The 25,260-nt window shown below is 34.9% G+C and overlaps 1 pseudogene; it reads left to right on the forward strand.

Moving 5' to 3' along the window:
* Positions 1–5,374: 5,374 nt before the first annotated feature.
* Positions 5,375–25,260, forward strand: part of LOC127691910 (ADP/ATP translocase 2-like) — a 130,259-nt pseudogene continuing 110,373 nt past the window's right edge.

The raw sequence follows: 25,260 nt of genomic DNA on the forward strand, positions 1-25,260 counted from the left end.
TCAGCATCCTGGTTTTCTAGAGTGTTGGGGTATCCAGGGCTTGCTATGGTTGGCAACCTGGGTTCTGATGGTGCCATTTTATATTGGTTTCTATTGCTTATGGTCTTGAGTTTGTCTCTCACTATCTGGTTATCTCTGGTGTTAACTAGCCTGGATGTCTCTGTCTTGAGTGTGCCTCCTGTTTCCCTGGGTTACTACAGGTGTCCTTAGAGGCCTGTGGCCCTGGCTGCAGCAGATTCCCTGGGAAGCCCTCAGACTACTGGTTCTTCAGAGTGGCATACACACTTATGATCTGCTTAGACAGAAGGTGTGGGTTTATTGTCATTATTTGGTAAGAAATATAGTGCATGAGAACTTTGGAAGACTGTAATTTATAGGTTCCACAAGAAAAGAGTTAAGACTGAGTCACATACAAAACAAAATACAAAATTTCCAAGTTCATAGTTTAGGAAATGTAGCATTCAGAAAGTATCTCAATAAGATAAAATCATAAAGATATCACCTCCTGTTCATAGTCTGAAAGCCATGTGTTTGAGCAACTGTAATATATTGCTCTTAGTGTATGTTGCTATTAAGCCAGATATTGCCCTTGCTTTAGTAAGCTGGTGGGAAGAAGTCACAATTATATTTCTCAGCCATTCTTACAGACAGCCATCCTCTTTTTGGCTAAGACTAAGTTTTTATCCTCAAATTTTAGATACCTTTGGGCATTGGAAGTTTCCATGAAATATAACCCATACGATGTTCTCATTTTCATTGGTTAACAAAGATAAACAACTCTTTGGGTGTATTTGTGAGTGTCAGTTCTCTACACCTGTGTAGGCAGTCTTCTGACCAACTGACTGGTTGTTTCCCATTTCCCCATGCATATTTTGTCTTTGTGAGGATTCTTCTCGCTTCTCTAGAAGTGAGAACTCTGTGATATGAGTTTTTTTTTTCATTGTCTAATGTTGTGCTTCTTATGGCTCTGTCTTTTATTCTACTCACACTAGCATTCATCAAATGTTCTTCAGAGTTATGAAGTGTCTTTGTGGAAAAGTGAAATTTATGATTGGAAAGTTTATCATAAATTTTCTTTAATCACCCAAGTTTACCATTTTATGGGTTTTAATTCTACAGTAAATAATCATTTAACATTTTAAGGGATAAAATATAATTTGATGGCAATATTTCTTCCTTCTCTTTCTTCCCTCTAAGCAATCTTATAATTCCTGTCCAACTGTCCTTCAATTTGTGCCATATTTGTAATACTTTTTGGAGAAATACTTTCTTTAGTGGAATCAATATTTAACATTTTCTCTACATTAATTATAAAACTTATTAATTAAATATTTAGATTTTCAATATCTATCACCATTTATGTAATGTTGTTCTTTCTCTATTCTTGGCATGGAGTTCATGTTTCTTGTCTAAAATTTGATTAAGATATTAAAATCTCTGCATAATTTATTGTTTTTGATAGATCATGTTTGTACTTTCAAAACTATTGAATGAATAATATACATTGTGTCATTCCTCCCAGTAAACTAATTTAAATATGCAAAGAATTGTCTAATCATCCATTTAAATTAGATTCCCATTTTGATTATTCTCTTCTTCATTGATGAAATTCCATGAGTCTCTCCTGCCCCTTGCATATTTTTACATATAACGATGTTCCGTGAAGTTGTATATATTATATATATATATAAATATATAATATATATATATATATATATTATATATATATATATATATATATATATATATATATATATATTAATTTTAGGAGCTATTGAGTTCATGTAGACAACCATTATTTTTAAAAATTAGAATATGTATGCAACTGTTATAGAGCAAATTTCTCCAGCTATATAGTTCAACAATTTGAGCAAAGTCTTTCTTTTTCCTTTAAGATACATAAATACTCTCTCTTGTTGCAATGGAAATATGTAGGTAATAAAATATGAACTAAGGATCTATTCAGTTTTCAACCAAATTAAAGAAAAAAAAAGGCTGAGAGATACCTCAAAATTTGTTCATCATCCTTAATACTTTGAAAAATGAAAACTAAAAATCATTGAGATTTTATTTTATCCCAGGGAAGAGGGATAACATCATGGAAAAAAACAGCAGGAGCAGCAGTAACAGCAACAACAACAACAACAACAAAACTCACCATAAATACTGGTTCAAATCATGGCAAAAGAGGAATGCTCATCCATTGTTGATAGGAATGCAAATTGGTACAGCCATGCTGGAGGATTATAGAGATTGCACAGATTATAGAGAATCTGTAAAAGTTAAAAGTTAAAGCTACATCTCCCGTATGACCTGGCTATATGACTTTTTGGCAACTTCCTACACCTCAGATACTTGATTAACAATGTTCACTGCTGCATTCATGATAGCTAGGGAATGGGAACACATAAATTAGTGCCTTTCAAAGGAGGAATTCATAATGAAAATAAGATACATATACACTGTGGGATTTACTCATATGTAAGAAAAATGGAAATTCATGAAATTTACAGTTAATTGCATGGGCCAAGAAAATATATTTGGTGTGATGTGTCCAAGAATCAGAAGGCAAAATAATGCATATTCTTTATTTTCTCTGGTTCCTAGCTGTAAATATTCAGACTTGAGAATACAACATGAATTATCCATGGCAATCATGAAAAAATAAAAGTACAATAGGCTTGAGCAAGGGTGTTCTTGAGAAAAATATGCGAATAAGGCAACATTAAGGGGCAACCTGCAAACAGGAAGGAAGCCCCAAATGGGGAAGAAGGGAAAAATGAATACAGAAGAATAAGAAAAAATAAAAAATGAGTCTAATAAAACCCCATGGAATCATATTATTTTGAATTTATTTAAAATTATAAAATATTCATCAATGCATGCACATATATGCATACATACAAACAAAGAAACTAGAGAGACTTAGTCATATTTCAAAGAGACTAAAGCAACTTGGTCTGATAGTGTTCTACAATAAAATATAATTTAACAAAAATATGCAGCTACAGTTATGAGATTTCTCTATTCAATTGGTTGCTCAGAGTAAAGTATGTAATTCCCAAATCAATATAGTTTATATACCCTCAGTGGAGGAATGGATACAAAAAATGTGGTATATATACACAATGGGGTACTATTTAGCCATTAGAAACAATGAATTCATGAAATTCTTAGACAAATGGATGGAGCTAAGAACATCATACTAAGTGAGTATGAGTAAACAAGTCTCAAAAGATCAATCATGGTATGCACTCACTGATAAGCGGATATCAGCCTAGAAACTTGGAATACCCAAGACATAATCCACATATCAAATGATGTCCAAGAAGAACAGAGGAGTGGCCCCTGGTTCTGGAAAAGCTCAGTGCAGTAGAGTAGGGCAATACCAGAACAGGGAAGTGGGAAGGGATGGACAGAAGAACAGGGGGAGGGAAGAGGGCTTATGGGACTTTGGGGGAGTGGGGAGCCAGGAAAGGGGAAATAATTTGAAATGTAAATAATAGGTATATTGTATAAAATAAAAGAATCCCCTACTGTCATTTTGTAAATCTTTGAAATGTTCTGTATATTAAGTTTATACTCACATATAAATAAGTGTAGCTACCACCATTTATCATCATTTTCTTTATAGAAAATGGAGACAGTCCAAGAAATCCAATGCTAGATGTAATAGATCATTGGGAAACAGGCATGAATAGCTGTATCTGTATCACAGCATGTGCATCTACAATTCAGAAAATCTCTCAAAGGAAGAGGAAGAGATATTAGAAGAGCCAGGATAAAAGGAATCTGCTGTGACATAGTCTTTCCTATAAATATATGCATAAATAATACCAGAATTATATAATAGCATTGATGAAAGAATTTTTTTCCAGTGTCTTACTCCCAGAAGAAGACTGTAGGCAGCTATTGATTGCTAGGAAGGAAGAATTAGTCTCTCTCATACAAGAAAGCTTTCCCTGAAACCATAAACACAAACACAACAAAAATGGTCTCAACTGGTTTTATTGTTACATGTTTACATGTCATACACACACACATACACACACACACACACACTCACAAACATACACACACACTTACACACAAACACACATACCCAAACACATGGCACTAATTGCTTATTTTAGTGTATTAATTAGACTGTTTTCATTAAACATTCATTTTTCCACTGCATTAAGGACCATTTTCTTTTAAATCTATTGTTGATCATGAAGGTAAAAATCATGAATCAATAAAATGGACCTTTCAAATCAACAGACTGTCATCTAGAGACACTAAAGAGGTGAATTTTAGCCCGTTCAGATCCATTTTGAATGTCTAAACTTTAAGCAGAAAAGGAATGAGCTTCAGTATTGCAAATCATTTGGTTTATATTTACTTTTTAAATCTAAAATTTGAAACTAATGCATAGTACATCGACAAATGTTACTTTAATTGGAATATTCAGTGCTCTGAAATTTTAGTGTTAATAGCAATGATTTAATGGGAGATAGTAGAGAGTGTAAAGACTTGGAAATATGAAATACATTTAAATATAGCCTTTTTCATGCAAATTTTCTGTAATCAAGATGAGTAAATTACTTTATAAGATTCTCTATTCTCATTCCTATTGAGGGTTACTATTTTCTATCTTCTAGTGCTGTGCTAATTAGCATGATAACTTATAAAAAAAACTTTTGCTTAAGAAGGGCTAGACTAATAATAGTAACTGTCTGATTTCAATTTGATTTAAATTTAACAATAAGAATATTTATACGACTCAAGTTCTTCTATCTGTCATACACTGAGATGCATTCTGCTCTGTTACCCATAATTCCAGAAAGAGGCTGCATGGCTAAGTGACCAAAATACTCCTTTGTCTTTAAAGATGCCTATATTTCTGAAAGTGAATTTTCTACTTTTGTTTTTTTTCTTAGTCTTTTGAATAAATTGATGTGAAAATTATTTCATTGTAGACTTCATCACTCATTTACTGTATGAGTTTGATAAAAATATTTTATCTTACATTATTTCTATTCTTAACAGGAAGATTGCAATTGTTTTATCAATTATTACTATTAGACAAGTTAATATTTACAGGGTTTATAAAAATTATGTATTTTTGTATCTAAATGAACCTTTCATTTATAAAGACCATGAGGGTGATAAAGCCAAATGGATTCAAATCCCAAGGGGGCAATGAAGAAAGTTGAGGTAGGAACAATCACTGATGTGCAGATTCACTTGTTCCCTTATCTGGAAATTTTCTGCCCTGAATATAGAGATTCCTAGTCAGTTTTACAGCTGATTCCAGGTTATCTGCACAGTTGAAATTCACTAGGAGTTACAAACAAAATGAATGTGATAACCATGTCTAATCTCAATCAGAATGGCCAAGATAATAGAACATGGGTTTTGGGCAACTCCCATTCAAAATCCACAGGTGACAGCCAAAGTGAGAAATAACTATTTATTTAGTAAAGTAGTTCACTGCCCCATTGCTTCTTGTTACTAAGATAGGTGCTATGTAGCTCTTTTCTGTAAGCTATTTTGAAGTGTTTTAACTTTTTTGTTATGATAATATGCAATTATTATGTAAAAAATTTACTTAAAATTACTGAGTATACTAAATTGACTAAAAAATTTTAATGTATTATATATAAATAAATTTCTTCAATCATCACCCTTGATCATCCCAGATTAAAGCTTGTTTGTGTATGTGCTTTGAGGCAGTGGCCTAGAACAAAAGAGTAAGGGGATATTTCTTGTAGAACTGCTTTCTGGGATGGAGGTACAGAGGGACAACAGATTTTCATCAAAAGGAGATTTTTATCTTTTATTATGGATGGTGTGGTTTGCTGATTATCTGTTTGGCTGTTAATCTATTTTATAAATAGAAAGAAAGAAAAAAGTACATGCAGTGTGTAGGTGAAGAAGCAGGGAGGATCTGGCAGACTTTATGGGAGAAAAACCATCAGAATATGTTGTATGAAGGAATTATTTTTGAAAACAACGATGTAGCTCTCAGAGTGGCTAAAAGCATGCAAGGAACTCTCTCTCCCTCTCTCTCTGAAATGTATGACCTTAAAATATTTTTAGTGAGATTTAAAAATAAATTATATTTTTAATTTAACTATCCTTTTAGAAATTCAAATTTTTACTTCAAAGTATTTTTTTATTGAAGTATAGATTCTTCTATACCACATATCCTAGCCACAGTTTCTCCTCTCTCTGCTCCTCCTAGCTACGCCCACAGCCACTCTCCTCTGATTTAGTCCCCCTCTTTTTCCACACCAGACATGAGAATACCTCAAAGAAATGATAGTCAAGCAGGACAGAATAGAATAAAGTTGGACAAAGGAAGAATACTTTGCATTTTCTGTATGTCTTATTAATTTGTCCTTGATATTTTCAGGATATAAAGTTTGACTTTAGGACTCATAAAGAGAGATTGGTGAAAACTGACTATATTGAAGTGCTGAATCCAGGATTAGACAGCATCATTCTCTGTGGCCTGTGTAATTTGAGGTATTGTTATCTCTCCTTTATAAGCAATATTTATTAGCTGTTTTTTGTTTGTTTGTTTTTGTCTGTCTGTTAGTTTTTTATTAATGAACAAGGGATTTTGCTCACACTATTTGACATATATCAAACTACAGTGTTAAAGTTCTTGCTTTAGCAGTCATTGAAATATCTCTTTGGTGTCATCCAGGCTAATTTCAGATTGTTTTTGCAACAATAGGTAAAATCAAAACTAAGGAATAAATAAATGCCAGTTGTTCAGGAGTAGTATGAAATTATTATGAATAATTTCAAAGATAGATTGGTTCAACTGACAATCCATTGTTAGTCATGAATTGAATTAATTCTTCTTTCTACATCTTCAAAACACTTTAGTTGGTACATGAAGGACAATTCTGAGTATGCAAATTTAAAAAATAGTGTTTTAAAACTTGTTACTAAACCTTCCATTTCTCTATCCTGTAACAGCAAAACCCTCCATAGATTCCTCATTATAGCCTAAACCTTATAAGCACAGTTTTTTTTCTGGTCACATTCTTTTGACACTGTCAGTTTTTGAGCCAATATCAATAACACCCACTGTGTTTTACTTATAACATTCTAAGCTTTAATGCTAGACTCTTGATTCTTTGAAATAATTCCACTGAAGCAATGTGAATCGTTGATCAGGTTGGAACAGCAACATTTTATTGTGTTGAATATGTTTACACTGTTAGCAAAACTCTGAGAAAATCAACTTAGGAAAATAATTATCTTTGTGTTCACATTTTGGAAGTATAAATGTGTCTTGTCTTGAAAGCTGAGGTGGAGAAGAGTGATTCACAACCCTTTAACTAAGAAGGACAGAAAGGAAACATTAACACTTCTGTGTTTCTCCTTATCTCCTCTTCACTCGCACAAACTAATGCAAAGCACTAGCCATATCCAGTAAATTCTCATTTGGTTTAATCTTCTCTGGAAATCTGACATACATCTTTAGTGGTATATGCTATTAGCATCCCAGACTCTTTTTGTTGTTGTTGTTGTTACTATGAATACCATCAAACTAACAAAATTAACCATCCCTAACATCAGAGGTAATACTAAATGCCTGTTTTTTATGTATTGTAAGTTCCTGATATTTTTCATATTTCTAGAATTACTAAAGCTTAATTTCTCAAGAATTTGATGTCTTGTAAATTATATAGAAGTCTCTTATTTGCAAGAGAATTCTTCTATTAAATGTCAGTAATATAATATGTGAAATATACGCAAGAAAAATATGTACTATACATAATGTAAGTATACAGAAGGCCCATGTAAGGATGTCAAGATAAATATACTAGATCTACCACAATGCTGCAAAATTCTGTTCCCAACTACTCTCCCAACTGTCTGATCTGGAAAACAGGCTCTATTTAAGCAAGTACAAGACTTCTTTTATTCTTACAATTATTAACCATGATTTGCAATATGGTTAATTTTAGAAATTTAACAAAATGAAACACATTGTCTATGTAGGTCTTGAAATTTTTCCAAGTAAAAATTACAAGGTGTTGTGCTTTTTATATATTCACAAAGAATGCCTTCAAGGACAGCGAGGTGTCAACTATCCTAATCTGCCTTTAGTTTGCAAGGGCACATTTCATTTTTTGTTCTTGATTTGACTGAAATATAAGGCTTGTGAATATTTTCCTTGCCATTTCTTGATAAGTTACACTATATGGTCTAACTTTTGCCACCATATTAAGTGTGAATTTCTCATGTAGACATTCTGAGACATTTTCTTTTGGTACTCTTAAGCTAATATTATTACACTGATCATGTTTTTCTTTTCTGCTTTTATCGTAGATTTTGAAATAAAACCTTATACCTTAGAACAAGTAAGGAGTTGTTCATTGTTAGCGACTTTGACTGTTATCATTGAACTCATCATTTCCATGTTTATGACTGTTGAGACTGGATGAATGTGCTGTTTTATTGTCACTTAAAAACAACATTATTTGTTGGAAATATTAGATTCGTAGAAATACTACTAGTACAGGACAAGTAATCTTCAGAAAATAGAGTTTTAACTTAGTAGTGTATAATTAATCAAAATATGTAATATAATTAACATAATTATATGTAACATCTTAATAATTAAACATTAATATTTAATTTTTATTTAATTGATTATCAATTGATTAAAATATTTTACCTAGAACAAGTTTTATTTTTTTGGTCAAATAACTGAGTTTATTAGGGTTTCTTAAAGGAATATGGGTAAGTCATAGGTGGACAGAAGTCCCAACTACTGTCTAAGAAACTCCTTTCATTTGGCTCTACATCTACAGGAGAATCAACACAAATCTGCATTCAGAGTACCACCTACCCTTAGGGTATTAATGATGACAGCAAGCTCATACCACATAAAACAGACGAAATCTAACACTGGGAAAGTTCAATGCTTCTTCTCACTGTGTTGTGGAGAATTCCTGAGATCATCAGAATTCTGCTAATCTCAGAAAACACTTCGTAACCATGAGAAAGACAGCTTGTTTCTTTGCATTTTACCCATACACCAATGCAATGGCACCTTGGGACAAGATAGAGTTACTCTGGCTGGGATTAAGTCTAGTCCTTTAAAACCTTTGGATTTCCAAACCACATGATGTATCCGGGATGCAAAGCATATTTGACCTTCTAGCCACCAGAAATGTTAACTCAATAAAATCACTTCTGTGTAACATAGCCAGTGTCAATTTTTTAGCTATTGTTTTTTTAAATACTATTATACATATAATATGAGTGTGTGTGTGTGTGTGTGTGTGTGTGTATGTGTACTTACACTCTAGACTTTATTCCCCTCCTAGTCCATCCTCTGACTGTTTTCCATCCCATACATCCTCCCTGCCACCTCTGTCTCCACGAGGATATCCCCACTCCCCGAACCTTCAATCCACCAGACTTCTAAACTCCCTGGAGCCTCCAGTCTCTTGAGGGTTAGGTGCATCTTCTCTGACTGAACTCAGAACTGGTAGTCCTCTGCTGAATAATATGGAAGGTAGACTTCTGCCTCCTCCTCCCAATACACATTTTGTCCTTTTGTTTTTGGTTTTTTTCCAGAGAGACTATCTTAGAGTAGATATTCTGCTTTCCTGGGTTTTATACTATGGATTCCTCCCAGGCATTTCTGCTGAGGCTTAGGTATTGCTCATTATGCTGCCTGGTTGGTGGTCCAGTGCCTGAGAGATCACCAAGGTCCAGATTAATTGAAACTGCTAGTCTTCCAATGGGCTCACCCTCCTCCTTGGCTTCTTCCAGATTTTCCCTAATTCAGCCTTAGGCAACAGCAGCTTCTGTTGATTGGTTGGGTGAAGGTATCTGCATCTGACTCATTCAGCCTCTTGTTGGGTGTTTCAAAGGGCAGTCATGATAGGCCCCTTTTTGTCAGTGCTCCATAGCTTTCATGGGGACTCACCTTGAGATGGATCATACTTTGGGCATATCACTTGACCTATTTTTGCTCAGACTCCTCTCTATTTCCATCCCTGCAGTTCTTTCACGTAGGAAAAATTATGTCAGAGTTTTGACTGTGTGATGGCAACCCCATCCCTCACTTGATGCCCTATCTTTATACTGAAGGGTGGGCTTTGAAAGTTCCCTCTTCCAACTTTAGAGCCTTTCATCTAATGTGTCTCTTATTGAGGCCTGAGTGTTTCAACCTTTTACCTCTTGAGGTTGCCTGTTTCCATTCTTTCTGCTGGCTTTTGGGGCTTCAGTCCTTTTCCCCTACCCAATACCAGATCATGTTCCCCTCTTCCCCTCTTCCCCTCTTTCCCTCTTACCCTCTTCCCCTCTTCCCCTCTTACCCTCTTCCCCTCTTCCCCTCTTTCCCCCTTCCCTTTTCCCCTTACCCTTTACCTCTCATGTTCCTCCCTCCCTTCCACCTAGTGGTTGCTTTCTTCTCCTTCCTAAGTGGGATTCAGGCATCCTCACTTGGGCCCTTCAACTTGTTGACCTTCTAGAGTTCTGTGGACTGCATCTTGTATATGCTGTACTTTTTTTGGCTATTATCCACTTATTAGGGAGTACATACCATGCATATACTTTTGAGTCTGAGTTACCTCACTCAGAATAAAGTTTTCTTGTTCCATCAATTTGCCTTCAAAACTCAGGATGTCCTTGCTCTTAATAGCTGAGTATTACTCCATTCTGTAATCAAACCAGATTTTTGTATTAATTCTTCTGACATGGGACATCTGGGTTGTTTCAAGATTCTGACTATCACAAACATGGACACTATTAACAGAATAGAACCTGTGACCCTGTGGCCTGGTGGGGCATTTTTTAGGTATATTACCAAGAGGGGTATTGTGGAATCTTCAGGTAGATCTGTTTCCAATTTTCTGAGAAACCCACATTGATTTCCAGAGTGCTTGCACAAATTTGCAATCCTACCAGCAATGGAGGAGTATTCCTCTTTCTCCACATCCTCTCAAACATTTGAATGGTTTTGATCTTAGCTGTTCTGATTGGCATAAGGTAGAATGTCAGAATCATTTTGATATGCATTTCTCTGATAACTAAAGACTTGACCAATTCTTTAGGTGCTTCTCAGCCATTTGAGATTCCTCTGTTGTAAATTATTTGTTTGATTCTCTATCCCACTTTCTGATTGGGTTGTTTGGTTTTTTTTGTGGTTAGTTTCTTAAGTACTTAATAAATTTTGGATATTATCTCTACATAGGATGTGGGTTACTAAAGAATTTTTTCCCTATTTTTAGGATGCCAAATTGTCCTATTGACTTTGTCCTTTGACTGATAGAAACATTTTAGCTTCATGAGGTCCCATTTATCAATTCTTGATCTTAGAGTTTGAGCCACAGGAGTTTAGAAAATTTTGTTTAATGTTTAGAAATGTTTAGAAAATTTCCCCATGTGCTAATAAGTTCAACGTTCTTTCCCACTTTCTGTTCTTTTAGATTCAGTGTATCTGGTTTCATGTTGATGTCCTTGATCCACTTGGATTTGACCTTTGGGCAAGGTGACAAAAGTGGTTCTATTTTCATTTTTCTACATACAGATAGCTAGTTAGATCAAGAGTATTTATTGAAAATGTTTTCTTTTTATCATTGTATAATTTGGGATTATTTGTCAAAGATCAAGTGTGAATAAACATATGTATTTATTAATGTGTTTTTAATTCTATTCCATTGATCTACCTGCCTGTCACTGTACCACAGCCATGCAGTTTTTATCATTATTGCTCTGTAGTAAAATTTAAAATCAGGGTTGGTAATTCCCCCCACCCATGATGTTCTTTTATTGTTCAAAATTGTTTTTGCTATTCTGGGTTTTTGGCCTTTCCAGATGAAATTGAGAATTACTCTTTCCATGTCTTTGAAGAATTTTGTTGGGGATCACCTTGAAAAATCTGTAGATTGCCTTTGGTAGTGTATCCATTTTTACTATCTTAATTCTGCTAACCCATGAGCATGGGATATCTTTCCATTTTCTGAGATCTTCCATTTCTTTCTTGAGAGACTTAAACTTAACGTCATACAGATCTTTCACTTGCTTGGTTAGAGTTACCACACCATATTTTATATTATTTGTGACCATTGTGAAGGGAGGTATTTTCCTAATTTCTTTCTCAGCCTATTTATCGTTTGTATAAAAGAAGGCAACTGGTTCATTTGAGTTAATTCTATTTCCAGTGATACATTTATTTCTTCTTTGCCAATATGTAATCCCTTGATCTCTTTTTATTGTCTTATTGGTCTAGCTAGCACTTCAAGTATTATATTGAATAGAGATGGGTAGAGTGAGCATCCTTGTCTTGTCCCTGACTTTAGTGGGATTGCTTCAACTATATATCTATTTAATTTGATACTGGCTGTTGATTTGCAATAAATTGCTTTTATTATAGTTAAGTATGGTTCTTTAATTCCTGATCTGTCCAATGCTTTTAAAATCAAGTGGTGTTGTATTTTGTCAAGGCCTTTTTCTGCATCTAAGGAGATGACATATGATTTTTTTTCTTTGAGTTTGTTTATATAGTGGAATATGGTAACGGATTTTCAAATGCTGAACCAATATTGTATCCCTGATATAAAGCCTATATGATCATGATGAATGATGGTTTTGATGTGTTCTTGGATTCAGTTTGCAAGAATTTTATTGAGTAGTTTGGCATCAATACTCAAGTGAGATTGGTCTAATATTCTTTTTATGTTAGGACCTGTGTGGTGTAGTTATCAAAGTAATTGTGGCTTCATAGAATGAATCAGGTAATGTCCCTTCTGTTTCTATTTTATGGAATAGTTTGAGGAATATTGGTATTAGGTCTTCTTTGAAGTTCTGGTAGAATTCTGCTCTAAAACTGTCTTGACCTGGGCTTTTTTTTTTTTTTTTTTTTTTTTTTTTTTTTTTTTTTTTTTTTTTTTTTGGAGGTTTTAAATGACTTCTATTACTTTATGGGATATAGCCCTGTTTTGATAGTTTGCCTGATCTCAATTTAACTTTGATATATGGTATCTGGTTAGAAAGTCATCCATTTCATCTAGATTTTCCAGTTCTGTTATGTATAGGCTTTTGTAGTAGGATCTGATGATTTTTCGACTTTCTTCCATTTCTATGGTATGTCTCCCCTTCCATTTATTATTTTGTTAATTTGGATAATGCCTATCAGCCCATTATTTAGTTTGGCTAGGGGTTTATCAATCTTGCTGATTCTCTTTAAGAAGCAGCTTTTTTTTTTTTTAAATTCTTGCATTGTTCTATTTGTTTCTATTTGGTTGATTTCTGCCCTGAGTTTGACTATTTCCTGCCTTCCAATCCTCTTGGGTGAATTTACTTTTTTTGTTCTAGAGCTCTCAGGTGTGCTGTTAGATTGCTAGTATAAGATCTCTCCACTTTCTTTACCAGGGCGCTTCCTGCTATGAATTTTCCTCTTAGCACTGCTTTCATTGTGTTCCATAACTCTGAGTATGATGTGTGAACATTTTCATTAAATTTCAGGAAGTTTTTAATTTCTTTATTTCTTCATTGGCCAAGTTATCATTGAGTAGAGAATTGTTCAGTTTCCACTTGTATGTAGGCTTTCTCTTGTTTTTGCTGTTATTGAAGACAAGCCTTAGGTCATGGTGATTTGATAGAATATATGAGATTATTTTAAACTTCTTGTATCAGTTGAGGATTGTTTTGCAATCAATTATATGGTTGGTTTTGGAGAAGGTACCATGAGTTACTGACTGAGAAGAAATTGCATTCTTTGTTTTATGGTGAAACATTTTGGAGATATCTTTTAAATCTATTGCATTACTAACCTCTATTAGTTTCACTGTGTCTATGTTTAGTTTCTGATTCAAGACCTGTCTATTAGTTAGAGAGGGGTGTTGAAATCTCCCACTATTATTGTGTGGGGTTCAATGTGTATCTTGAGTTTTAGTAAAGTTTCTTTTATGTTTGTGGATGCCTCTTCATTTGGTTCATATATGTTCAGAATTGAGACTCTCTCTGGGGATTTTTTCCTTCAATGAATATAAAATGTCATTTTTCATCATGCTTGATAACTTTTGGTTGAAAGTCTATTTTATTGGATATTAGGAGGGCAACTCCAGCTTGTGTCTTGGAACCATTCACTTGGAAGACCCTTTATCCATTGTTTTACTCTGAGATAGAATTTGTCTTTGTTATTGAGGTGTTAGTCCACTGGGCTCCCATCTACAACTGTGGTACTTCAGAAAGATCCTTATCAAATGTTCTTAAGTGCAGAGGATCTCCTGGGATGCCTCAAGATGTGGTATCTTCTGGAGAGCAGACTAGCGAGCTGTCTGTCCCTTTAGAGAGGACCAGTCAGATGAGAAGTTTTAAAATTTTTATTTCTTAAATTTTTATTTCTTAAATTTTTATTAATTATTTTATTTAAATTCTGCTAATCATCTCCCAGACCCTCCCTACAGTTCTTCATCTCATTCCTCCTCCATCTTGCCTCCAAGAGGGTGCTGCTCACTCTCTCTTCCACCTGTAACATCCCCCTTCCTTGGGGCCTTAAGTCTTTACTGGATTAGGTACATCTTCTCTCACTAAGACCAGACCAGGCCGTCCTCTGCTATATATGTTCTGGTGCCCTCAGTCCAGCACCTGTATGTTACCTGATTGGTGGCTTAGTCTCTGGAAGCTTCTAGGGATCTGGGTTTCTTGAGAGTCCTGGTCTTCCTATAGGATCACTCTCCTTTTTAGTTCCTTATCCAATTTTGGGGTAAAAGTATCACATGTGTCTCAGTTAGCTACTTTGCAGATCCTCTCAGAGCACAGACATATTAGGTCTTGTCTATAAGAACATCATAGCATAAGTAATAGTGTGAGTATTTGGTGCCCTCCACCTCATGAGATGAATCACAAGTTAGACCAGTCACTGGACAGCCTTTCCTTCAGTCTCTTCTCCATTATTGTCCCTGTAGTACTTTTAAAAGAGGAACAATTCTCAGTCAGAAATTTTGACTGTGAATTTGTAACACTGTCCCTCAATTTAGGTCCCTGTCTGTGCATAGGAGGTGGCCACTTTAAGTTTCCTGTTGGGGATCTGTGCTGTTTGCATATTGATGTTAATTTCACTTTCCCCGGAAGGTGTTATCTGGAATGAGGAATAAGTCATGTACACAGGCTACATCTTGTGAACCTCCATGATTACATAAAGGGATCGATCACTGGGCAAGCAGGCAGGACAGAGGGAGAGAAGAACCAGGAGAGAGGAGCTTTGGGGTTGGGGATTGCAAAAGGGCAAGGTGTGGCTACTTGTATCTCCCGATCTGCCAGGATTCACCGTTAAAGGAATTAGATTTAATATGACTTACAAGATTAGGATTCTACTTGTTGAGACCAAAGATTGAGTTAAAATTGTTTTTGAACAATGTTTGTGTGATGTTTTTCTTCTCTCAGCAACTCAACTGGGTACCAAAGAGAAAGGTACAGTGGCAAAGAATGGGTTTGCCTGATGTGCACCACAAAAGCTGTAGGGGTGATTTGAAGTATGGGACTGATGTGGTAGTGACTCACTAATGGGAACTTTGAGAGTTGGGTGAAGAAATTTCAACAATAAACAGGCCAGAGAGTCTGCCAAGATGGGAACAAACTACTGGTGCCATGTCACCCACCATGTTGCCCAGAGTAGTGAGGGATATTGTTACTCATTTTAATATTTTCTGCAAAATTCCCACTTATTCACTGTTGGCATTTTGACTAAGATCACCTCCTTTGAGTCATGGGAGTCTCTTATATCCAAGGTCTCTAGGACTTTGTAGAGGGTCCCCCAACTACCGACCCCAGAAGCTCAAAGTGTCTGTTCTCCTGTGCCTCCAGGATTCTTTCATGACCTCCACCCCTATGCTGACCCTATTCCCTTTTTCCCTCCCTTGTCCCTCTACCTCAAAGGTTCCTCCCTCTCTGTCCCTCCTATTATTAGTCTGTGATTCTCATTCTAATTGGGATGAAGCATCCTCTCTAGGGCCTTCCTTCTTATTAAACTTCTTATGATATATATGTTATATCCTGAGTATTTTGTACATTTGGCTAATATACACTTACCAGTGAGGACATACCATGCATTTCCTTTTAGGTCAGAGTTGCCTCACATAAGATGACATTTTCTAGGGTTGGTGAAGATATTTTCCCAATTTGTTGGTTGCCATTTTTCCTTTTGACAGTGTCCTTTGCCTTACAGAAACTTTGTAATTTTATGAAGTCCCATTTGTCAGTTCTTGATCTTAAGGCATAAGCTATTGGTGTTCTGCTCAGGAAAATTTCCCCTGTGCCCATGTCCTCAAGGGTCTTCCCAAGTTTCTTTTCTATTAGTTTTAGTGTATCTGGTTTTAAGTAGAGGTCCTTGATCCACTTGGAGTTGAGCTTAGTACAAGGAGATAAGAATGGATCAATTTGCATTCTTCTTCATGTTGACCTCCAGTTGAATCAGCACCATTTGTTGAAAAGGCTATCTTTTTGGTACTGAATGGTTTCAGCTCCTTTGTCGAAGAACAAGTGACCATAGGTGTGGGGGTTCATTTCTGGGTTTTCAACTTCATTCCATTGATTTACCTGCCTTTCACTGTACAAATACCTTGCAGTTTTTTGTTTTTTGTTTTTTTGTTTTTTTAACACTATTGCTCTGTAGTACTGCTTGAAGTCCAGGTTACTGATTCTCACAGTTCTTTGACTGTTGGGAATAGTTTTAGCTATTCTGGGTTTTTTGTTATTCCAGATGAATTTGAGAATTGCTATTTATAACTCTATAATGAACTGAGCACTTGGGAGGCAGAGGCAGGTGCATTTCTGAGTTCAAGGCCAGCATGGTCTACAGAGTGAGTTCCAGGACAGCCAGGGCTAGGCAGAGAAAGCCTGTCTCAGAAAAAAAAAAAGAACTGAGTTTGGATTTTTATGGGGATTGCACTGAATCTGTATATTGCTGTTGGCAAGATGGCCATTTTTACTATATTAATCCCGCCAATCTAAGAGCATGGAAGATTTTTCCCTTTTCTGAGGTCTACTTCAATTTCGTTCTTCAAAGACCTGAAGTTCTTGCCATATAGATCTTTCACTTGTTTGGTTAGAGTCACAGCAAGATACATTATATTGTTTGAGGCTATTGTGAAAGGTGTCACTTCTCTAATTTCTTTCTCAGTCTGCTTATCCTTTGAGTATAGGAAGGCAACTGATTTGCTTGAGTTGATTTTATATCCAGCCACTTTGCTGAAGTTGTTTATCAGCTGTAGGAGTTCTCTAGTGGAGTTTTTTGGGTCACTTAATTATACTATCATATCATCTGTGAATAGTGATAATTTGACTTCTTCCTTTCCAATTTGAATCCCTTTGACCTCCTTATGTTGTCTAATAGCTCTAGCTAGAGCTTCCAATACTCTATTGAAAAGATATGGAGAGAGAGGGCAGTCTTGTCTCTTCCCTTATTTTAGTGGGATTGCTTCAAGATTCTCTCCATTTAGTTTGATGTTGGCTACATCTGACAGAGGGCTAATATCAAATATATACAAAGAACTCAAGAAGGTAGACTCCAGAGAGCCAAATAACCTTATTAAAAAATGGGGTATAGAGCTAAACAAAGAATTTTCACCTGAAAAATTTCGAATGGCTGAGAAACACCTTAAGAAATGTTCAACATTATTAATCATTAGGGAAATGAAAATCAAAACAACCCTGAGATTTCATCTCACACCAGTCAGAATGGCTAAATTTAAAAACTCAGGAGACAGCAGGTATTAGTGAGGATGTGGGGGAAAGAGGAACACTCCTCCACTGCTGGTGGGATTGCAAGCTGGTACAGCCACTCTGGAAATCAGTCTGGCAGTTCATCAGAAAACTGGGCATGACACTTCCAGAGGAACCTGTTATACCACTTCTGGGCATGTACCCAGAGGTTTCCCTGGCATGCAATAAGGACACGTGCTCCACTATATTCACAGCGGCCTTATTTATAATAGCCAGAAGCTGGAAAGAATCCAGATGTCCCTCAATGGAGGAATGAATACAGAAAATGTGGTATATTTACACAATGGAATACTACTCAGCAATTAAAAATAATGAATTCATGGAATTTTAGGCGAGTGGGTAGACTTGGAAAATATCATCCTAAGTGTGGAAACCCAATCTCAAAAGAATACACATGGAATGCATTCTCTAATAAGTGGATAGTAATTAGACCAGAAACTCTGAATACTCAAGACACAACATATCAAATGATTCCTAATTTCTCTCCATTTAATTTGATGTTAGCTGTTTGGATGCTTCATATTAATTTTATTATATTGAGGTACATAACATGAATTACAGATCATTCCAATATGCTTAAACCGAGAAGTGCTGTATATTGTCTAAGGCTTTTTCACCATCTAATTTTGATGATCATGTGAAGTTTTTCTTGATTTTTTTTTTTACATAGTTATTACATTGATCAATTTTTATCTATTGAACCATCCCTTCATCTCTGGGATAAAGCCTACTTTATTATATTGAAATACAGTTTCATGTGTTCCTGAATTTCGTTTCCAAGAATTTTTTAAGTATTTTTGCCTCAATATTCATAAGCAAAATTGGTCTTAATTTCTCTTTCTTCATTGGCTATTGGTGTGGTTTAGGTATCAGAGTAACTATGGCTACAGGCAAAGAGTGAATTGGGTAGTGTTCTTTCTGTTTCTATTTTGCAAAATACTTTGAGGAGTATTGGTGCTAGCTCTTCTTTAAGATTTGGCAGAATTATGCCCTAAAATCATCTGGCCTTGACCTTTTTTTGTTAGGAAGGTTTTAATGGGTACATCTATTTTTGTATTGTTTTTTGGAATATTTAGATAGTTTATCTGATCTTGATTTAAATTTGGTACATGGTATCTATCTAGAAAATCATCCATTTCATGTAAATTTTCCTGTGTGGTTCAGTATAGTAATATCTGATGATTTTTTTAATTTCCTAAGTTTATTTTCTAAAAGAACCAGCTCTTGGTTTTGCACATTTTTTTTTATTCACTCTATTTTTCTAACTGTTTGATTTTTATCTCTGAGTTTGAGTAATTTCTCCCATATACTCCTGTTGGGTGTGCTTGCTTTTTTTTGTCCTAATGCTTTTAGGGATGCTATTTAGTTGCTGGTAAGGGATCTCTTCAATTTCTTTATCAAGGCACTCAGTGCTGTTAATTTTCCTCTTAACACTGCTTTCATTGTGTCCCACAAGTTTGGGTATGTTGTGACTTCATTTCATTGAATTTTTTATTTTATTTGTTTTATTAGATATTTGCTTTATTTAATTTTAAATGGTATTCTCTTTACTTGTTGAATTCTATAAAAACTAAAATCGCTGCCTTAATTTCTTCCTTGATCAAGTTATCATTAAGCAGAGAGTTGTTTAGCTTCCACGAGTATGTGGGTTTTCTGTTGTTTTTGTTGATAGTGAAGTCCAGAGGTTGTCTGATAGGAGGCATGGAATTATTTCAATTTTCTTGTATCTATTGAACCTTGTTTTGCAAATTATTATATGGTCAGTTTTGGAGAAGGTACTATAATATGCAGAGAAGAAAGTATATTCTTTTGTTTTAGGATGAGATGTTTTATAGATATTCATTAAATACATTTGGTTCCTAATTTCTTTTAGGTTTACTATGTCTCTGTTTAGTTTCTATTTCCATGATCTGTCCATTGGTGAGAGTGGGGTTGTGAAGTCTCCCACTATTATTGTATTAGGTTCAATGTTTGCTCTGGGCTTCAGCAATGTTACTTTTACAAATGTGGCTCTCCTTTGATTTAGGGCACAAATTTTCAGAATTGAGAGTTCATTTTGATAGATTTTTTTCCTTTGAAGAGTATATAGTGTCCTTATCCATCTTTTTTGATAACTTTTTGTTTAAAGTCTATTTTGTTAGATAATTAAAATGGCCACTCCAGCTTGTTTCTTGAGATAATTGCTTGGAAAACTTTTTTCCAGTCTTATACTCCACGATAGTTTCTGTTCTTGCAATTGAAGTGTGTTTCATGTGAGCAGCAAAATTTTGGATCCTATTTATATTTCCAGTCTGTTAGCTTGTCTCTTTTTATTGCGGTATTGAGTCCATTGATATTGAGAAAAAATACTTTTTTTTTAATTATAAGGAGTGAAAAGAAATTAAAAGTATAATTGATAACTATCAATACTGTCATTATGGAAATGGCTTTTAGCAAATACTAGTTAGATGAATATTATTGCTTCCTACTTTTAAGTATTATATACAATACTGAGAGGTGGGGTTTGAGGTTTGGGGGCCCATATTGCCTGTACTTGCTATATTCACTCTCCTGCTTATATACAGATAAAATCTGATCAATTGCTATACTGTACCTGTAAAATAAATTTGAATCTTCTATTATTGAAATGAAATTATTACATTAATATTCAGATTTTATTAGAGAAATTTTGGAATATAATTTACAGTAGAAAAAAGTCAGGCACTTGAACATACAAAGCTACAAATGGCATATTTATATTTCACCTCTAGACACAAGGCTCATCTTGGTAGAGGAGTTGAGAGAATGTAAGATGCAGACTTTAGGGAAGTCCATCGCTAAATTCTATGTTCAGGTCATGACAGGGCTATTATACTCATAAAACAATAGTCATTGTGCTTGACACACAAAATCAAGCAATATTCAAGCCTATAATTATTCCAGCATGGTTGGGAAAGCAAGCAATGAGTTTCTACCCATACCTCAGGAGCTCTTAACACATCATTGTTGCTGGAAGAGGCAGACAGCTTCACTCAAGGGTTCAACTACTGTCAAATGAACTTAGTTACAGTTGATGCCTGGATATACACATGATTATATGGGCAAAAAATCTGGAATATATGTGTTATTAAAAAAGGAAAAAGATTGAAGTATATAAAAGGAAAAGAAGTAGATAATGGAATTTTGAGGAACTTGTGAAAGTTTGAAGGAAGAGTTGGGGATAAATATGATCAACATACATTGTGTTCAATTTTTGAATTCTCAAACATTTTTATACAATATATCAAAATTTTGTCCTAGCCCCAGAGTCCAGAAGCCAAAATCATTTGTCAAACCAGTCCTGTTCTGCACTAACATGTTGCCAGTCCTGTCCAGTACTTCCCTGCCTCTTCTTCTATTTCTTTCAAAACAACAGATGCCTCTGTGTATTTCTTCAAGAATTTCTTTCCCAAAGTAGTAGCCATGGCCATCTTCAAGATAGTGGCAGCACCCATCAAGTGGGTCAAGCTTCTATTGCAAGTGCAACATTCCAGCAAGAAAATCACTGCAGAAAAGCAACACAAAGGCATTATAGGCTGTGAGGTTTGTATTCCCAAGTAAGAGGGTGTTCTGTCCTTCTGGTATAAAAACCTGGCCAATGTCCTCAGATACTTCCCCACTCAGGCTCTCACCTTTGCCTTCAAAGATAAATACAAGCAGCTCTTTCTTGGTTGTTAGACAAAAGGATCCAGTTTTGGCAATCCTTTGCAGGAAACATGCATTAAGTGGTGTTGCTGGGACTTTATCCTTGTGGTTTGTATAGTCTCTTGATTTTCCCATACCTGTCTAGCAGCTGATGTGGACAAAGATGGAACTGATTGGTAAAGATATGCAAATATGATTGGATTAAAAGACAGTTCCAATGCTTTAATGTGTCAGTACAGGGTATTATCATCTACCAAGCTGCCAACTTTGAGATCTATGACACTGCAAAGGGAATGTTCACATATCCCAAGAATAGTTACATCTTCATCAGCTGGATGATTGCATTGTCTTTTAGATATAGTTCACCATCATATGATGATGCAGCAGGGATGCAAAGAAATATAAATATATATATATGTGTGTGTGTATGTATATTTAACAGGCATGTTGCTTGACTGCTGGTAGATAAAGCAAGGATGACTTTTTTTCAAAGGTGCCTGGTCCATTGTTCTTTTTATGTTTGTCTGGTATGATGAGATCAAGAAGTGCACATAATTATGTCCCAGGTGTTCGCCCCAAGAACAGCCATGTTGTATAACATAAAATATCTTGAAAATTTCTGGACAGACTTCCTGGGCTTGTCTGTCTTATCAATAGCAAATTCATGTATTGTAGTCATTTTTCACTGTGGTATATTTCTTCAAATAAATCTTTTATATCTGTTCAAAAGTAATCACAATCTTACATAAGGTGACCTGTAGCTAGTGCTTATTAAGAACACCATTGCCTTTATATCCCACAACTGTTAGAAGAATTTCAATAGCAACATTCAAACAATCTAACAACAATTTCTGGAGGCATTTGTACTCTTAGGTTTCTGGCAGATCTGTTGGCTCATTAAGTCTCAATGAGATGTTTTGTAGGCAAATGAAAGTAATTCAATTTAAAGGCTCTTGAGCAAAATATGTTCCTTAGCTCAACTGGCTAATTATACTTAAGCATGTGGAGAGCTGGACATCTCCCAAACAAAAAACAATTCTAAATTCTTTCAACTGAAGTTCTTCAATTCATAAGACAAAATTGTTTAGTCTCTAAACACACAAAAAATTGTTACCTCCAAATGCTTCATCCAAATATATTCTGCCTTAAGCCTATGTTCTCATTTTAAAGATCATTTGGAAGTTTATGTTACTTATTAAAAGATTATAATCCAGCCTTTAATACTGTGTCACTAAAATTACAGACATATTTAAAGTTGTGGCTTATACCTTTGCAATTACTACATTGAAGACTCAGTGCTTTGTGTAGAAATATACAGTCTAATTTATTCTCTTAGAAGGTATTTCAGTTGCATTCTACCATTAATTAGGTCTTGTAGAGGTACTAATAAACCTATGTGTCTAAACATCTCATAATGGCCAATTCAATATTATATATCCATGTGCATGCATATCACTAAGCTACAAACTGTAAATTTTCAAAGTGTTGTAAGGACACAGCATATTTATTTATTAGACTGGATAAATTATGGGATTTGTGTATGCTGTAGGTTTCACATGAATAGTAAAAATTATTCTTAAAAGAAATAGGATATACATGTATGAAGATTAATATTTCTTGTATTTTCCTACTTCATTATTTGATGTTTATCTATAGAAATTATTGAAGTTATCAGTGGCAATTAAATAAAAAAGCAACTTTAGAAATAGAACCATTCTCAAATGTGTCTTTCAAAAAGTGCAAAAGTTTTTCTTAATTGCTAACGTTATGGTATAGAGTGGGTTTTTTGTATCCTCAGGTTTTCCTTAAAATTCAAGTGAAAAATATAAATGATTTTATTGACACCAGTTTTTCACAATTTGTGTAAACATACACATGGTAAATGTGTCTCACACATACACACATACACACACAAACAAGCACACACACACAATACACATATTCTTTTGGCAATTGTTATTATTTTACTTTCTATCTTACATGTGAAATCCAAAGTCACACACACACACACACACACACACACACACACACACACACACACATATTCTTTTGGCAATTGCTATTATTTTACTTTCTATCTTACATGTGGAGTCCAAAGTCACACACACACACACACACACAAATACACACACACACACACACTGTGGTGCATTTCCCCCCACATCAACCATTCTATAATTGGTTGTCTCAGCTCATTTGAACTCTCACCTGAGCTCCTTAGGTTTGAAGATGATAAGATCAAAATGCCAGTCTCTACTTTTTCAAGAGATCTATCTACTGCCATTAGTGTTTGATTTTCTTCAATGTGAAATTATATTTGGTTTTGTTTATTAGTGTTACATTTAAAAATGCTCAACTTTGTTAGTCATTAGGGAAATGCAAATCAAAACAACCCTGATATTTCACCTTACACCAGTCAGAATGGCTAAGATTAAAAATTCAAGAGACAGCAGGTGTTGGCAAGGATGTGGAGAAAGAGGAACACTCCTCCACTGCTGGTAGGTTGCAAATTGGTACAACCACTCTGGAAATCAGTCTGGCAGTTCCTCAGAAAACTGGGCACCTCACTTCCATAAGATCCTGCTATACCACTCCTGGGCATATACCCAGAGGATTCCCCAGCATGTAATAAGGATACATGCTCCACTGTGTTCATAGCAGCCCTATTTATAATTGCCAGAAGCTAAATAGAACCCAGGTATCCCTCAACAGAATTGTGGATGCAAAAAATGTGGTGTATCTACACAATGGAGTACTATTCAGCCATTAGAAACAATGAATTCATGAAATTCTTAGGCAAGTGGATGGAGCTGAAGAACACCATACTAAGTGAGGTAACCCAGTCTCAAAAGATCAATCATGGTATGCACTCACTAATAAGTGGATATTAACCTAGAAAACTGGAATACCCAAAACATAATCCATACATCAAATGAGGTACAAGAAGAACGGAGGAGTGGCCCCTTGTTCTGGAAAGACTAAGTGAAACAGTATAGGGCAAAACCAGAACAGGGAAGTGGGAAGGGGTGGGTGGGAGAATAGGGCGAGGGAATGAGGCTTATGGTACATTTGGGGAATTGGGGGCTAGAAGAGGGGAAATCATTTGAAATGTAAGTAAAAAATATATCGAATAAAAAATAAAAATAAATTAGAAATATAAATATACAGTCAGAAGGGGATATGGCATGTCATATTACATTGGCAAAATAAATGACAGAACTTTTGAATCGATTTACTTTTAATTTTCTGTGGAAATGTACATTCCTTGCTGGGATTAATTTTCAAAAAATAAAAATATTAAGACACATGCATACTATTTCCATGGCCTTAAAATATGGTACAATAGTAAAACATTATGCATTATTTTCATTTCTAAAGTGTACAACAAGTTCTTGCTTAGGAAGTGTAACTGGTTTTAAGTATCTAAGACTGCAAACCATAATGCATCACCCACTACATATTAATAAATCAATGCTCTTCCAATAAATATACAAACAATATACATATGCCACACTAATTTTTAACAAGATACAGTGAACCAGAACTGCTTTCTCCCCCTTTCAGATAACAAGATGAATGTTAATTCAATTTTAAAAGTCAATGAATAAAGAACAGTTCTACATAAACCATCTAATACTGTTCTAACTAGACTTTCAAATCATGCTTACCTTTCTCTGAAGTGTTTTGTATAAAGGTAACCTTGACTCCTTCTATAATTTGTTCTACCCTTTTGAAATTTGCATCAAAATTATTATCTTTATTCAAATTATTTTGGTAAACTATAGACATGTGCATATGCAGAATTTTTTGCAATCACACATTTTACATGATTTGAACACAAGTGTT

Source organism: Apodemus sylvaticus, chromosome 9, assembly GCF_947179515.1.
Source record: "Apodemus sylvaticus chromosome 9, mApoSyl1.1, whole genome shotgun sequence".
In the NCBI taxonomy this organism is placed as follows: domain Eukaryota; kingdom Metazoa; phylum Chordata; class Mammalia; order Rodentia; family Muridae; genus Apodemus; species Apodemus sylvaticus.